This window comes from Osmerus eperlanus, chromosome 1 (genome assembly GCF_963692335.1).
Source record: "Osmerus eperlanus chromosome 1, fOsmEpe2.1, whole genome shotgun sequence".
Taxonomy (NCBI): domain Eukaryota; kingdom Metazoa; phylum Chordata; class Actinopteri; order Osmeriformes; family Osmeridae; genus Osmerus; species Osmerus eperlanus.
In genome coordinates this window covers 550,502-567,209 of record NC_085018.1, presented here as the reverse complement: position 1 = coordinate 567,209, position 16,708 = coordinate 550,502, and the positions used below count along the sequence as shown (strand labels likewise).

General features: G+C 43.4%; 1 protein-coding gene across 4 annotated transcripts in view; it reads left to right on the top strand.

The window, feature by feature from the left end:
* Nucleotides 1-265: 265 nt before the first annotated feature.
* LOC134037206 (plasma membrane calcium-transporting ATPase 1-like) overlaps nt 266-16,708 on the top strand; it is a 124,405-nt gene continuing 107,962 nt past the window's right edge. For 2 of the 4 annotated variants that reach the window (XM_062482538.1, XM_062482562.1), the window contains exon 1: nt 268-1,055. The gene's annotated coding sequence lies outside the window, so the exon portion shown is untranslated. Of the gene's footprint in view, nt 1,056-16,708 lie in introns of all 4 variants that reach the window. The other 2 variants (XM_062482725.1, XM_062482646.1) reach the window with 2 other exon arrangements.

Below are 16,708 nucleotides of genomic sequence, written 5' to 3'. Positions count from 1 at the left end.
TTACATGTGTATTTATACACAGAGATATATTGTGTATCATTATTTATGTATAACTGCACATACAGTACCATATCTATAATATAAATTGTTTTTCTCAGGGTAAATACAGGTTTATTCAGGTGGTCGATAACGGTTTACAGAACTGCATCATGTTTCTTGTCATCTTCAAATTTTTCACAACGATCCACCTTAACTGAATAATCCCGGGTTGGCCCCTCCTTCTCTCTCTCTCCGCGACAGCTCTCCAGCAACAGACTGGCGCTGTGTCCCTCTTTCGGTTTTCCAGCCACTGAAATCGGCGGAGCGACGCGCTCTCTTTCCGTAGTCTGGTCCAGGTCGCGTTTATCTGCACTTTCACGCGGATGTACGTGGACTGGAAACCCACTTACAATTTAAAACAAGAATAAAAACAACCCCACCGGTTAAATCAACAGGAACTGCTGCGCGTTCAGACAAACTGGAATCGTTACCTCTGGTGATAATTTCCTCCTCTGTTTGAGAGGGGGGGTTAACGATCGTTTTGGAGTGAAATCTTAAGGTTTGGTGTAGCCTACTTTTCTGGCCTGTAACATACCGAGAGAGTTGTTAAATAACTTGATTTCGAGAAACTGTGATCAAAACCGAAGGAAAAGCTTTCCAGTGTCGCGGTAATCATATTGAACTGATTTGTTGTCCTTGCCACAGTTGTCAAGTTGGAGTCTGAAAGGGGCAGAAACCAGTCCGTTTAACTTGCACTTCTTCAAATCCAGTTTGCACTCTTTCAAGAAAAGTGTAAAGGCAAAATAATTTGTGACTGAGAGCATTTTATTTCAAAGGGACAACAGCATACCCCTCTGAGATTTGATTGGGAATTTCTTTTGGGTTTCTCGTCTCTGAAGTCCATTTTCATAGTCCAGCTGTGACCCAAGCGGAAGAAGAGAGCTACATTTCTGTCGGAGGGGGAACGTGGATTTTAAGCGCTGAAGGACACAGTTTGGTGATCCGTTGACAGGGGTGAACACGGTCCTACGCTTACTGTCATACATTATCAGCGGAGCTGCGTGAATAGACTTCGGGTAAGGTCGAATCTTTCTTTTTGTCATATTCCACTTGGAGCATGAGACCATACAATGTTTTCCACAGGTGTGTGAATGAATGTTCTCCTGCGCGCGGGCATTTTAGGTCCCTTGTATGAACGCCGCATTGTTGCTGTATGGTAAAGAGTCTTTAAGATCATATATTTCAGTCAACGAACAAGGCTTTCATTTTAATCACCAAAGAAATGTTAAGATGTAGGAAGCACTGTCGGTGTAGCAGTGTGCTTTTCCCATTTCCCCATGGCTAATGGCAAGACCGGGAATAATTTTGAAACCTGTAACCTTACAGTCTGTAAACATACTGTCTGTCAAAACACTTTGCTTCTAGTTTAATTAAGATATTTATTTTCTGAAGGAACCGTGCTGATTCGACGTACAACTCGAGTGGAACGAATTGAGCAAATATGTCTGCGTAAAAGTAAAAATATTGCGCACCACTGAGTAACTGCAAGGTGATAATGTTGTACAGTAACGTCTGTGCGCGACAGTAGACTTTAGTGTCTGGCGTTGCCTTTTTACTTTGACCGAGAGGTTCCTAGCAATTTAGATTCATGTCCACACCTCATGAAAGAATCGCCTCTCTTTCTTAGTCGACTATTTCAAACAACGATGGTGCCAAACTGCAGAGCAATGCATTAGATTGTGTAGAGCGGAACGATAAGAGATTCACTAGATTTAATTAAGAAGCGCTTGTTTCTCGCTGCGAAAAGTCAAGCCTTCTTACGGCATCTGCAAGGATGGGCGTAATAAGCTCGCTGTTCTCCCCCCTCCTCCCCCTCCTTTACCTAGGCGTGTCCTCGCGCTATTGCGTCGGGGAAGGGAGACCCCGCAATATTTGCTCATGACGATTTTTCAGATTCGGTGACCTCCAAACGAGGGCATCTTTTCACGATCTTTCTTGCCTTCATCAGCAAGCGTAATGGGCCAAAGCTCTGATATTATCTAGAACTTGGATCACCCTGGGCGCAGAATCTGCACCGTGATAACATAATGCCCTTTATTAACGCATCCTGTCGACAAAACCATTCGAGATCTGCAGGAAACAAAACATACTATACTTCCGAACACCCAGTTGCTACCCACCTGAACAGCACAGAGAGTGGAAACGCAATCGTTTCTCCCAAAATCAGCATTATCTACCTTTTCATGAATCTTAGATGGCCATAGTGTAAAGACCAGCTGGTCTGCATTCAGAACTGTGAGGGCATGACTTGCTACTGTCCTGCATTATTGATTTAGTTGTGGAAGCATATTTTATGAAAAGATAAATATGTAACATGTAGTAACACTTAGTAGCATGCTCCATATCTTGTGCTCCTAAAAGCCACAACTGATATCTCTACCATGTACATGTCAGCAGTTCCACTGCTCTTCGCTTTAGAGGTGGCGGACACAGCTCAGAATGTTCTGGTCTTGTATCTAGAGCCCACAAAGATGATTTGCTGCACACAGACTTCTTGTATTTAGTTTGGATGCTACCAGTCAGCACCTCACCAGCACTGATGTGTGTTTCCCCGTTCTTCACATGGACAACAATAGACCTCGTATGGCCAGGGACCCCTGTGGAGTCAGCTAGTGTCCATGTCCAACACTGAAAGAGACTCATGGCAAGGGTATGGTGTGCCTGCCTGGTAATTGTAGGGTTGCTGGTTTAAGTGCCCTGTCGGCCATTCCACTGCTGTGGCTGCTTGATACATAAAACATGTCACATGTCTCTCTGCCCCTACCCCTCTCTCTCTCTCTCTCTCTCTCTGTCTATCTCTCTCTCTCTCTTCTTGTGCCTGACTGTCTGTTTTTGTGCTAGTGTTGGTGAGTGTGTTTGCCTTGATTTGTAGACCCACCCGCAGAGATCTGAGGGTGGGTCTACAGTCTCAGTCTGTGTATTGCTCCAGTGGGCTGTGGGAGTTTATAGTGAAAATCAAGCTGTGTTTACTCTGTTTAGCCTGCCAGCATCTGCTCTCTCTAATTAAGAGACTCTCCCTGTCTGTGTGTGTTTGTCTCTGTGCGAGCCTGTGTATCTGACTGAATGATAACTAGTGGAATATCTGTCGGCAGTTAGTAAGGAGTTCTTATGAAGGTATAACTGAGTTGAACTGGTTAAACTCACTCTTCAGTATAAATACCCCTGGTGGGACCAGGGTTCATCTGGACGAACTCTGGTGATCCCCGGGGTTCAGCTGTCTCAGTGTGGTGGGACCAGGGTTCATCTGGACGACCTCTGGTGATCCCCGGGGTTCAGCTGTCTGCACGGTGTTGTCTTGGAAGACCAGAGAATCCACATAACCAACGCCAATGAGGTGTTTATGTAAGGTGGTCATTGCTTTCATACCTCACAGTGTGGGCAAGATGGGGAGGTAGCAACACGTATGGGCGACCCAAATATACCGTTGCCACGTGCAGCTAAATAGTAGTTCTCATGAATGTGTGCATGTTTGTATTTTGAAAAGTACTGAAAAAAGATGACTTGCTGTTGAATGGCATCAACTATAGAGTTTGGATTCAGCCAGGGGTCGATCTGGGACCGATCTTCTTCTTGGGATTTGCATTTGGATTCTGCCACCTTAGCTTTCTGTCTCTGACTAATTGTCTTGCTGCTCTTGCAGGCTCTGCTGTCTGCCCACTAGGGGTGTGCGATATGGCCAAAATATTCTATCACGGTATGAGTCATTTTATATCACGGTTATGGTATATATCACAGTATAGTAATTGTTGTAAATTCAATTAAGAAATGGTACAAAATAACCATACCATACTTCATCATCACACTCGATTATTTATTACAAACAAAAACAACTGCCTCACATGAGACCACACTTGAGTTAAAAACAAAAGACTCCAAAAAGTTACGAGTACGAGCGTTCCGATTGGCTGATGCGCAGTCATGCCATCCGCGTGGTGACCTACTCACAGCTCAATACGGATCCGTAATGCCCTCGAATTGGTTACCTGCAGAATGTGTCATCAAATATATAATTAATTAGCATCGGCATGAATGTGGTCCGCTTAGACAAAATACACTCCGTTCCGTCAGACCAACGCAAATGTGCTTCAAGGTCAAACGAAAATAGCAAATCAAATAAAAGTTAAACTACAATTCTAAATATCGCAAAATGCGATTTATATGATGGCTTATATACAATACAACAACCAGACATTTAATTGACACGTGTAATACAAAAATATAGTATAAAAGTATACCGCGGTTGAAACGGTATAGCCAAATCTCTCCCGGTAGACACATTTCTACCGTCGCACGGTATATACCGTCATACCGCCCAGCCCTACTGCCCACATATCAACATACACACTCACACTAATACCAACATTCATTTCTAGTCATCACTCAGTTCCTGAAGAATCTCCAGTCTCCACATTTCACTCTGTGTGCCTCTCCTGTCGTTGCTCTGCGGTCTCAGTACTCATCTGCAGTAGGGCTGCAACAACGAATCGATAAAATCGATAAAATTCGATTATTAAAAGAGTTGGCAACGGATTTCATTATCGATCCGTTGTGTCGCACGACTATTACGCCACTCAATAAGTCGCAGAGATGTTTGAGTATTAAAAACTTTGAGTTGAGCACGGAACAGAGCAGAGCAACAAAAAAAAAAGAGCAGAGCAGAGCGGAGGTAGAGGAAAGACCATTAGAGAGACCCGTACCGTTGTTCTGAAACACATGGCGTAGGCAGAGAAATCGGTACGACCTAAGTCCTCCAAGCTGTGGGAGCATTTCACACTCAACTGGAGAGGGTACAATTTCTGGGGAAATTGTAAGGTGCTCCTGTATTTTTGTACGTCCTTCGACTGGTTAGCTGCTGCGATTCCCACACAACAGAAGTGTAGTAGTTAGCTAGCTCTACAATTTACCAGGGCTAGGTCTGAATCTGGGAGCAAAATGGAGCACAGCTGCCAGCTGCAGGTAGCAACGCTAGTGCTAAATAAGTATTTAGCTGGTCGGCTCCATGACGCCGAACTTCCCTAGACTTTAAGCTACAGTACTAATGCTGAGGGCTCGCTGATATAGCTGTCTGTCTTACTAGAACGACGTATCTATGCGTCGTTACTAACGTGTGGTGACGTTGTGACGTTAGGCTAGCACTGAGTTCCCTTCTGCTACACAAGGCACTTTTCGCCACAAAAACGTTATTTCAGCCTAAACTGTGCAACGGCACGTAAATCCCAATACAAGCAACGCAATCGGGACCAAGACGAACATTTTGACACCGAAGTTGTGTATGTAGTCCAAATATTGAGGGATCCTTAGGGGTGGGAAATCCATAATAATAAATATATATGAGAGAGAACAATGGTTGTGCTCGCTGAAGGCTTGAGCCCAATTTTTATCCTATTCATCGATTAATCGAAAAAACAATCGACAGATTAATCGATTATTAAAATAATTGTAGTTGCAGCTCTAATCTGCAGACAGGGCAGGGTCGGACTGGGTGGGGCTTCAAAACCAGATTAGGTGGGCTTGAATGATCAAAGAGAGAGACAGATACAAAGAGAGATGCAAAGAGATCGAGAGACAGAGAAAGAGAGTGTAACAGAGAGTGTGCCAGAGATAAAGAGAGAGAGACAGAGTGAAGTAGGGAATCCTCACAGCAGGATTACTCAACATACTCTCTCCTCCTCTCCTCTCCTCTGCTTTCTCCTCTCCTCAAGTGCAGGGAGAGATCTCACCCGCTAAGGCTTACCCCCCTCCCCTAAAACCAAGTGGCCTTTTAGCACCCCATCCACACCTTTGTTTCTGAGAGGGCTCGATACACACACGCACGCACACACACACACACACACACACACACACACACACACACACACACACACACACACACACACCACACACACAAAGGCAGCTTTAATCTTGCATGGCTGAATGAGTTTGCTTTGAGCTGTGCTGAACTTGAGAGCTGTTAGCAGCCTCTGGAGTTGGGAAGGACAGGATCTACTGCCCCTGGAGAGGATCTACTGCCCCTGGAGAAGAAGAGCTTATACCCTGTGATGGAATTTCTCCTCTCCGGTCCTCTGTTCTCTTTCCTTTTTTTCTTCTGCTCTCTTCTCAAGAGCCTCACTCCAGAGGAGGGCAGGGAGAGGATAGTCTTTCAGCAGCTGTGGCATCCCTCTCAGTCTTTGCGTGTGTGTGTGCGCATGCACGCAAGCTTGTGTGATGAAGAGAGAGTGTGTTTATTATTATAAGTTTTGGTGTCTTTGTGAGGTGTTGGAGAGTGCAGCTGAGAGTGATGTGCCATAGTAAGCTGATGACAGCTCTTTGTTTGTGTGTGTGTGTGTGTGTGTGTGTGTGTGTGTGTGTGTGTAGCAGTGTGAGGCTATGCTGGATCTGTTGTGAAGTTATTAATGGAGAGAGGAAGTGAAGACTCCCCTGAGAGGTTGAGTGTGGCATTGTGGGATGGTGGAGTGTTGACAAGATCTGATGGTGACAATATACTGTGTGTATGTGTGTGTATCTGTGTGCGTGCATGTGTCTGTGCGTGTGTGTGTGTGCAGACTAATCACGTTAAGCTCCAGCTTGTTAGCACACACATCACAAGTGTTGACAGTCTGTCTCTCTCACACACACACATTTACTGCATGAGATAGTAATACAGTAAGTACAGTACTCTCTCACTCACACACACACACACACACACTGTAGCTATAAACAGACACACAATGATGATGTCATCTATAGTACCAAATAGTCATGTGACTTGGAACTAAGCAGGGAGGCATATGTGGTGTGGAGGTGTGTGTGTGTGTGTGCTTGCACGTGTGTGCATTTTAACCCTTGTGCTGCCTTCGGGTCACATGACCCAAAGGTTCATAACGAACCATCGTTGTGTTTACCCAATTTTACCCAATACAAAAACAAATAATTTTCTTTTAACCTTTGCAATGTGGGGGGTCTGAGACAGCCCAACGGTTAAAAGAAAATGCTTCACTTTGTTTTTGTATGCGGTAAAGTTGTCGCAATACGGCGGTGGGTCACAATGACTGATGGGTCAGAATGACCCGAAAATAACACAAGGGTTAAAGAGAAAAGAAAAATGCAGTTGGGATACTACTCTGTCCTTGCACAATTTCAACAGTTTCTACAATTCAGTATTATTATTATTGTAATGTTACTGATATCCTATGATGGTAATAGTGTTACAACTCCATCTACATCTCCTATGTGAGATGATACTAGCTTCACCAAGGTAACATCTCCTATGTGAGATGATACTAGCTTCACCAAGGTAACATCTTCTATGTGAGATGATACTAGCCTCACCAAGGTAACATCTTCTATGTGAGATAATAGAATCATCAGGTAATTCCATTACCTGATGATTCAGGTAATGGATTCCATTACCTACAATTCCAAACAAATGGATGAACGCTAACTTAAATTATCTTAAGTTAGCGTTCGATAAGTTAAGCGAGATGCTTAACTTATCTTAAATTAAATGAAGACAAAACCGAAGTCCTACTATGTGGCCCCAAATCCAAAAGAGAGATGCTTATTAAGAATCTTGGAGGTTTAACCCCCTGTCTTAAACCAGAGGTGACGAGTCTCGGTGTAATCCTGGACTCAGATTTGAATTTCAACTCTCACATTAATAAAGTGACCAAAACAGCTTTCTTTCACCTGAGGAATATACATTTAGGTCCATAAATATTTGGACATTGACACAATTTTCATCATTTTGGCTCTGTATACCACCACAATGGATTTGAAATGAAATAATCAAGATGTGCTTTAAGTGCAGACTTTCAGCTTTAATTTCAGGGTATTTACATCCAAATCAGGTGAACGGTGTAGGAATTACAACACATTTTATATGTGGCCCCCCCCTTTTTAAGGGACCAAAAATAATTGGACAAACTAACATAATCATAAATCTAATTGTCACTTTTAATACTTGGTTGCAAATCCTTTGCAGTCAATGACAGCCTGAAGTCTGGAACCCATAGACATCACCAGACGCTGGGTTTCGTCCCTGGTGATGCTCTGCCAGGCCTCTACTGCAACTGTCTTCAGTTCCTGCTTGTTCTTGGGGCATTTTCCCTTCAGTTTTGTCTTTAGCAAGTGAAATGCATGCTCAATTGGATTTAGGTCAGGTGATTGACTTGGCCATTGCAGAACATTCCACTTCTTTGCCTTAAAAAACTCTTTGGTTGCTTTCGCAGTATGCTTCGGGTCATTGTCCATCTGCATTGTGAAGCGCCGTCCTATGAGTTCTGAAGCATTTGGCTGAATCTGAGCAGATAATATTGCCAGAAACACTTCAGAATTCATCCTACTGCTTTTGTCAGCAGTCACATCATCGATAAATACAAGGGAACCAGTTCCATTGGCAGCCATACATGCCCACGCCATAACACTACCTCCACCATGCTTCACTGATGAGGTGGTATGCTTTGGATCATGAGCAGTTCCTTCCCTTCTCCATACTCTTCTCTTCCCATCATTCTGGTACAAGTTGATCTCGGTCTCATCTCTCCATAGGATGTTGTTCCAGAACTGTACAGGGTCTTTTAGATGTTTTTTGGCAAACTCTAATCTGGTCTTCCTGTTTTTGAGACTCACCAATGGTTTACATCTTGTGGTGAACCCTCTGTATTTACTCTGGTGAAGTCTTCTCTTAATTTTGGACTTTGACACAGACATGCCTACCTCCTGGAGAGTGTTCTTGATCTGGCCAACTGTTGTGAAGGGGTTTTTCTTCACCAGGGAAAGAATTCTTCTGTCATCCACCACAGTTGTTTTCCGTGGTCTTCCGGGTCTTTTGGTGTTGCTTAGCTCACCAGTGCGTTCTTTCTTTTTAAGAATGTACCAAACAGTTGATTTGGCCACACCTAATGTTTTTGCTATCTCTCTGATAGGTTTGTTTTGATTTTTCAGCCTAACGATGGCTTGCTTCACTGATGGTGACAGCTCTTTGGACTTCATATTGAGAGTTGACAGCAACAGATTCCAAACACAAATACCATACTTGATACAAATGAACTCTAGACCTTTTATCTGCTCCTTGTCAATGAAATAACGAACTCCCATGAGGGAATAACATACACCTGGCCATGGAACAGCTGAGCAGCCAATTGTCCAATTACTTTTGGTCCCTTAAAAAGGGGGGGGGCACATATAAAATGTATTGTAATTCCTACACCGTTCACCTGATTTGGATGTAAATACCCTTAAATTAAAGCTGAAAGTCTGCACTTAAAGCACATCTTGATTGTTTCATTTCAAATCCATTGTGGTGGTATACAGAGCCAAAATGATGAAAATTGTGTCAATGTCCAAATATTTATGGACCTAACTGTAGCAAAGGTACGACCATTCATAAACCAAAATGATGCAGAGAAGTTAATTCATGCTTTTATATCCAGCCGGCTGGACTACTGTAACGCACTTTTCACTGGTATTCCCAAGAAAACCACTGAAAGACTACAGCTCATTCAAAATTATGCAGCTAGATTATTAACCAAAACTAAAAGGAGAGAACACATTAGTCCTGTCCTAGCTACTTTACACTGGCTCCCTGTTACCTTCAGAATTGACTTTAAGGTCCTTTTCCTCACATACAAAGCTCTACACGGACAAGGACCTAGCTACATTGCTAACTCCTTTATAAACTACACACCAGCTAGAACACTGCGATCATCAAATGCAGGCCTATTAGAGGTCACCAGAAGCAGTCATAAGAAGATTGGTGATTCGGCCTTTGTCAATTACGCCCCAAAACTATGGAACAAATTATCCATAAATATTAGGGAAGCAAACACTCTAGACATTTTTAAAAGACAGCTTAAAACCTACCTTTTTATCGAAGCATTTAAGTAATTTGATCTCAAAAGGGTTTTCCTACTTTTATTAATTATATTATTGTTACTTTTAAGATGCATGTGTAAAGTTGGTTTCTCTCTTGAACAGAGATCTTATTGGGATTTTCATTTTTGTTTGAATTGTTTATCACTTGTATTATTGTTTTTATTGATTTAATGTAAAGCACCTTGAGCTGCAATTCTTGTATGAAATGTGCTATATAAATAAAGTCTTACTTACTTACTTATACCTGACATGCAGTTTTCCAACAGGGGACAAGTGTGTCTATGTGTGTGTATGGGTGTGTGAGCAACAAAGGGTAAAAATGAAGCAGTAGCCAGGGTAGTTAAAAAGGTGCTTATGGAGAGTCAACAGGAGAGACATTTCTCCTGACAGCCTCTTTTTCTTTCCCCGGAGCACACAGATTGAGCAGTAATGTGTGTGTGTGTCTATGCACAGTTCCCCAGCTGTGACCAGATGATGACTGCTGGACTCTATGAGCTATACAGAAAGTTAATCCCAAATATGACCCTAAATCAGGTCAAAGGTCACCATGATGGCAGCCAACCCCAGCAAGTCAACCTCCGGTTCCTTCCTCGCTGACAGAGGTGCTCTGCACTTCTGTCTACTGTCACAGACTCTCTATCTAGCTCACAGACATACAATACTAACATAACACCAGCCAGATATGGACCACAACATACAATACTAACATAACACCAGCCAGATATGGACCACAACATTTAACACCAGAAAAACCCCTGAGAGAAAAACCCCTGTGATCTCTGTCATAGTAACATGGTGTTGATGCCAACCCAGTCCATTAGGTGGAGGTGTAATTGGGAAGTAGAGAAGATCCCCATCACCCAGTGTCGTTTAACTGACGGCTTGGGAAACTGCAGTAGATTTCTAATCGCAATAGGATGCTGACTGACAAAGTTGCTCGGGTAAATGCCGCTTAAACTCGTAATGAGCGAAAACAACACTTTTTTGGACTGCATTTAGATTAAAATACCAAATACAGCTGAAGATGACTCATTCCAAGTTATCCAAGTTATGGACAGAGGAAACACACACTGACAGAAAAAGAACAACCCTTCAGCATAACATTTTATTCAGACTCAGGTTCTGGTTTTCCTATCCTCTCGGTCACAAGACACTGACACACAGACAAGAACCGGTCTGTCTATCCGTGCCTTCTTGAGGCGTGGAGAACCTTTCCCCTGTTCTGGGGACATACTGCTGGCCATGATGACACTAAATGGTATTTGCTCTAACTTGGTTGGATTTGAACAGAAGACCTGCTGTCCCATCCTGAGTGGCCCTGGCAGTCCTGCCACACTCAGCCTGGGACACAGGCGTTACTCAGCAGAACGACACCAGAGTTATGGAAACCATCAGCTGTCTTGGGAACCAGAAGAAGAATGTGAGCTCACACAATGTGGTCCTGTCTGTCTGATAGGCTTGTGGTGTTACGCAAGCAGACACACACACAAGTTTCCATGCAGCATTTCAATCAGAAAACGTAAAACAAGTTCTTTGTGTGTTAAAATACACACACAGCTCATGTGCTTTTCCGTTCCCCTCCCTCCCTCCCTACTTCTCGTGACTGCAACATGGGCGTCTGTGTGAAGGCCTTGTGTGTTTCTGAACTTTGTAACCAAAGTTATGATCTGAACACTGGCATTGGACGGTTGAGGTCATTGTGATTTTGTGTAAGGAGAGAGAGAGAGAGTGAGATGCTCAAAATGCTTATTTATAAGCTTATGCTTATTTCATAAGGTGGTTGGACAAAAACTGTTTGTGTTTAAGGTTGGTTTTGAGTCATGAAAAATATAGGAATGGCAATGTAATTGGTGACTGAAAGGTTTGGCAAAGAGAAAGTCTGTCCGTGTCACACTTGGTCTTGCACCTTTGGTAAAAACAAGCTTGGTGTGTCTAGTTGAAGTGCTCATAGCAGCAGATGGCATGTTAGGACAATCTTATCTACTGTTCTAGTAGGGTTGGGTCAGTCGTTGTTCTAGACCTTGTGGAAAAAGTTAAGCAACTGTCCCCCACGCCACACCCCCGCTACACACACACACAATCAGGCATGTGACGTGTGGTGTGTGTATGACACTGACATTCTGCTTCTCCACCAGAACTGATGATATGCAGAAAGCTGTACGGCGGTGTGTAGCTTGTTTTTTGTGTGTTTTTCTTTATTGTGTGTGTGTGTGTGTATGTCCAGTAAACAGAGGGAATTCTGAATCGCTCTGCCAAACTGTGTTCTATAACCATGCTCAGACTGCCCCGCCCGGTTTCTCAACTCAAATACAACATTACAGCTGCTCAACGCTATGTAACTATGCCTGTGTGTTTGTACATTACATACATAGACACTCTGAGAGAGAGAATAAGGGGTGTGGTGCAAAAACACTGTAAGAGAGACAAAGAGAGTGGAAAAAGGAGGGAGACATAGAGAGAGAACGAGGGAGAGACTGAGAGTCAGAGAGAGAGATTAAGATGGGTAAAACAATAGGTTGAGAGAGAGACTGAGAGATCGAGAGCGAGAGAGGAAGTGTGCGGGGAGGCCGTCAGGGAGCCAGAGAGTTCCCTCTTGGCCCAGGGACGGTGTTTTGATCCTCCACCACGGGGCTCCCAACAAATCACACACACAACCATGGAAACACACAAACAAAGCAGAACCCAGGAGCCCACCCAGCCAGAGGTGTGAATCATGTGACAGGAAGGAGAAAGCCTCAGCCTAAAGGGTTGGGGAACAGGGAGGGGACAGCATGGTAGACATGTTTGTCTGTGACTCCCTGGTAACTGTAAGTGTTGACCACTGTTATTGGTCCCTCCCTCCCCCCCTCCCCCACCCCAGTGTTTTCCTGATTTGCCGTTAGCAGAGACACCAAGCTGAATCTGGTCTCTATCGCTCTCTTCCTCTTACATTGGCAGCAAACCACAAACTGGCCATCACTGTTCTGTAACCATGGTGAGGTTAGTATCATCTCACATGGGAGATGTAACCATGGTGAGGTTAGTATCATCTCACATAGGAGATGTAACCATGGTGAGGTTAGTATCATCTCACATAGGAGATGTAACCATGGTGAGGCTAGTATCATCTCACATAGGAGTTGTGGATGTAACCATGGTGAGGTCAGTATCATGATCATATCATATAACAGTAGTATAACTGTCATGGGAGTCAGGTGGCTGAGCGGTTAGAGAATCGGGCTAGTAATCAGAAGGTCGCTGGTTCAATTCCCACTGGTTCGATTCCCGGCCGTGCAAAATGATGTTGTGTCCTTGGGCAAGGCCCTTCACCCTACTTGCCTCGGGGGAATGTCCCTGTATTTACTGTAAGTCGCTCTGGATAAGTGCGTCTGCTAAATGACTAAATGTTAATGTTATGATAACTGTTTATGTTAAACTCCATGTAATTTATTTCAGTTCAAATTCAGAAATGGGATGCTACATCCTAAATGTAATACGAATACAGCAGGCTGTCCTTCTTTAGGTGTTGCTAATTCAGTTATGGTTAAAAAGAAGTCAGCATCATGGCTTATCTCTCAATGCTCTCCATAATGCAATTCATTCTTCTTTTTTTTGCGTTTTAGTCTGTCGGTGAGCTAAAGAAATACGATTTGTGAGAGAGCTGACACAGCGGGAATGTGACTTCCCTGTTCTGGAGGCTCTGTGTTTTCTAATCATGTCAGTGATATAAAATGTTAAATTTTTGTAATGTCAGGGTTGGGCCACAGATGCTGAATCAAGCATATGAAGAACTTGAAAACTAGGTTTTCTTTCTCTTGCTGTTTATCACTGCTTGACTTCTTTCTCGGCTCTCTCTGTAAGTGTTGTTCTGTCTTGAGCTGGAATGAAGACAAGATAACTGTGAGCTGTTCACACTGTAACTGCCTCTGCCTCGCTCCCTTTACAACACAGTGTCATCCGTGCCTTTCACACAATCATCGATTCATGCTGGGTGTGGATTCCCAGGTGTGTGGACTCACCGATAATCAATGACACTAATGAGCATTGAAGATCTGTGTGTATGTGTGTGTGTACAGTACATCATGGCCCTCTCAAACTATTACTCCATGCGATGATGATAAATTGGGATGCAGGGCACGAGGACCAGATTGTAGCTGAGGAAGTGAGGGCCTGGGAATTGAAAATCAGGAACAAGAGGAAAGGAATGACTCTCAGGTTGCACTGTGTTCTCAGGTGTCAGGGTTTTACCCAGCATCCCTCACTCTTTAGCAGAAGTGCAACCTGTTATACTATCTGGTTTTGTTCAGTTGCTTTTAAGAGTGAAAGGAGACTGTAGCTAAGGTGATATATATAGCAAGGGGGTTGAGAGGAATAAAAGGAGAGAGAGAGAGGCCCTTGAAAGTTCTGCTGAGCAGGTCTAATTAAAAGATTAGCATATCCTCCCAGCTGGCCTAGAGCATTTACGCTTATGGCCAATTCATGTCACAATTAGGGAGAACAAGGAGCCCCCAGTGCTGTCTACTGCAGCCATCTCCACGAGCTCCACTTAGCAGGGCTATGTTAGCATAGCAGGGCTATGTTAGCATAATATGGCTACAATATATAGCATCAGTCATAAGGGTAGTAATAAACAGTTTTTAATGCTGGCATACTAAACATTTGGTGTTACTTTGTAGATATTACAATACATATGGCAATGATAGCAATGCTGTTGGACTTTAAAAGCAGTGTATATGGTTTGGCAGGGGAATATTTTGAGTTCTGATATTGGGCTGGTTTTATTGGCCATTGGGCTGGTTTTGGGCTGGTTTTGATTGGCCATTGGGCTGGTTTTGTCACACAGACCTGGCAACTCTGGTTCGAATGGCAATGTCAAAGAGCAGTGGTAAAATACAAGTTATGAAAAGAGACCGCGTCCGTGTCTTATTGTCCACACTATCATATACAATTATATCTAAAACGAACTTACAAAGAGCTCGGTTAGACTACCAAAGTTGAATTAGTAATGGTGTTAGTGATGCTAGCGTTATTTTGCTAGCTAGCCTAGCCTATAACATTTCACTGGGTTTGCAGCTGTTTGATTAACTGAAATTATTATGAAATGTTATGTTCTACTAGCCATTTGCCTACTTTAGCAAGTCACTGTATTTCCAAGCCCTGATAGTCTAACTGAGAAAACAGTAAATAATTCCTCTTTCAAGTAATAAGCCCCCGTTCAAGTGTTGAGCATTAAATTAGCTGCACGGTCAGTAGAGATCTTGAGAGAAGCCACTTTTTTGTTCTAAAACCGGACTATAAGCCGCTTCGAAATATAAGCCGCACAAGCACAAGAAAACTAAAATCGGAGTACAAGCCACGGCTTATTTTCCGTAAAATACGGTATACAATATTTTCTGCATCCCTGCTAAATAAAGTCACTCCATATCCTCAGAGTCAGTCAGTAAAGATGGGGATCAATATTACCACCATCTAAAACCTCTATATCCAGGGTTTCTCACAGCACTTTTCAGTTAAGGCCTAAGCAACACATGCCTGCCGCCTTAGCTACGTAGTTAAAAAATTGCGATATCAGCCGTTGTCCTGTTCTCCCTTCCATTCCAAACCGTGACCAACGCCAGTCTCCCTTCTCTGCAGAACGCATCAGTCTATCGCACAAACTCCACCCCCCCCGGTCCCCGGTACGGCAAACCCCACCCTACCACTTTAACTAACAAATTTTTCGGCGATATCCGTTGGTCTCAAAACTAAGCCAACTCCTCCACCTGTCTAGATCCAGCCTGGGGGAGGTCAGCTGGCATCCCCCCCAGCCAGGGGTCCCTCTACTCAGGGCTGAATCAAAGCTAGTCTGCCCTTCCCCTTTGAGCCCTCTGGTTCTCATTAGCAGCTGCTAATTGGTAGGGTCCTATAGAGCACAGATGCCTGTGGTCTTCAAAGGAACTTCCTTTCAAAGGGGCCACAGGTGAGGCTGCCTGGATGGTAACCTTAATAAGTAGAGAACCAGAGACGATTCATCAATACAAATACAGTTATTTTTAATGTGACTCTAGAGGACGTTTATCCATTTCATACCTGATAGGAGATCCATGTTAAACGGTAGCTGTTGATCCCTCTGGTAAACCCTCTAGTAAACTCTCTGGTAGACCTCTCTTGTAGACCCTCTAGACCAGTGGTTCCCAAAGTGGGGTTTGGGACCCTCCGCGGGGTCGCGAGACAGCGAGGGGGGTCGCGAGATGATTTCCAGAAACATTTGAAAACAATTAGAAATAGCATATTTTAGCCATAATTTTAACAAAAGTTAATGCATGCAAATAAATAAATAAATCAGCTTTTTGATTTTCCATTCACTGTAACTACGGCAAACCGTTGGCACTACTTACTTGTGCGAAACGACTTTCTCAGAGTCGGCACTCACCTCAAAAATAAATACATATCGCGACTGAACGTGGACGTTGATCTGCGAGTGGCGGTCTCCATAATTAAACCAAGAATGGACTTGCTGTGCTCCAAGCATTGTGCCCACCCATCTCATGAGGTGAGGTTAACGTTGAAATTAAAGTAATAAATAAATTACAAAATATTATTACAGCGTTAGGCTTTTGTTTTCTTTTGTGTTGTCATTACGCTCATGTTTGGATAGGCCTGTTAGTGCCTCTGTGCACTGTGTACAGATATTTTGAACAACATTTTTTATGAAACTGTTAGAAAAGTTAAAGATGTAACTGTTATCCTGTATAAGAATGATTCTGTGTTCAGTATTCCTTGTGTGCAAAGGGAGGCCTAACCCCAAATCTGAACTCTGGGTAAACATACAAGACCCTTATCTTGGGGCTGAGGACTA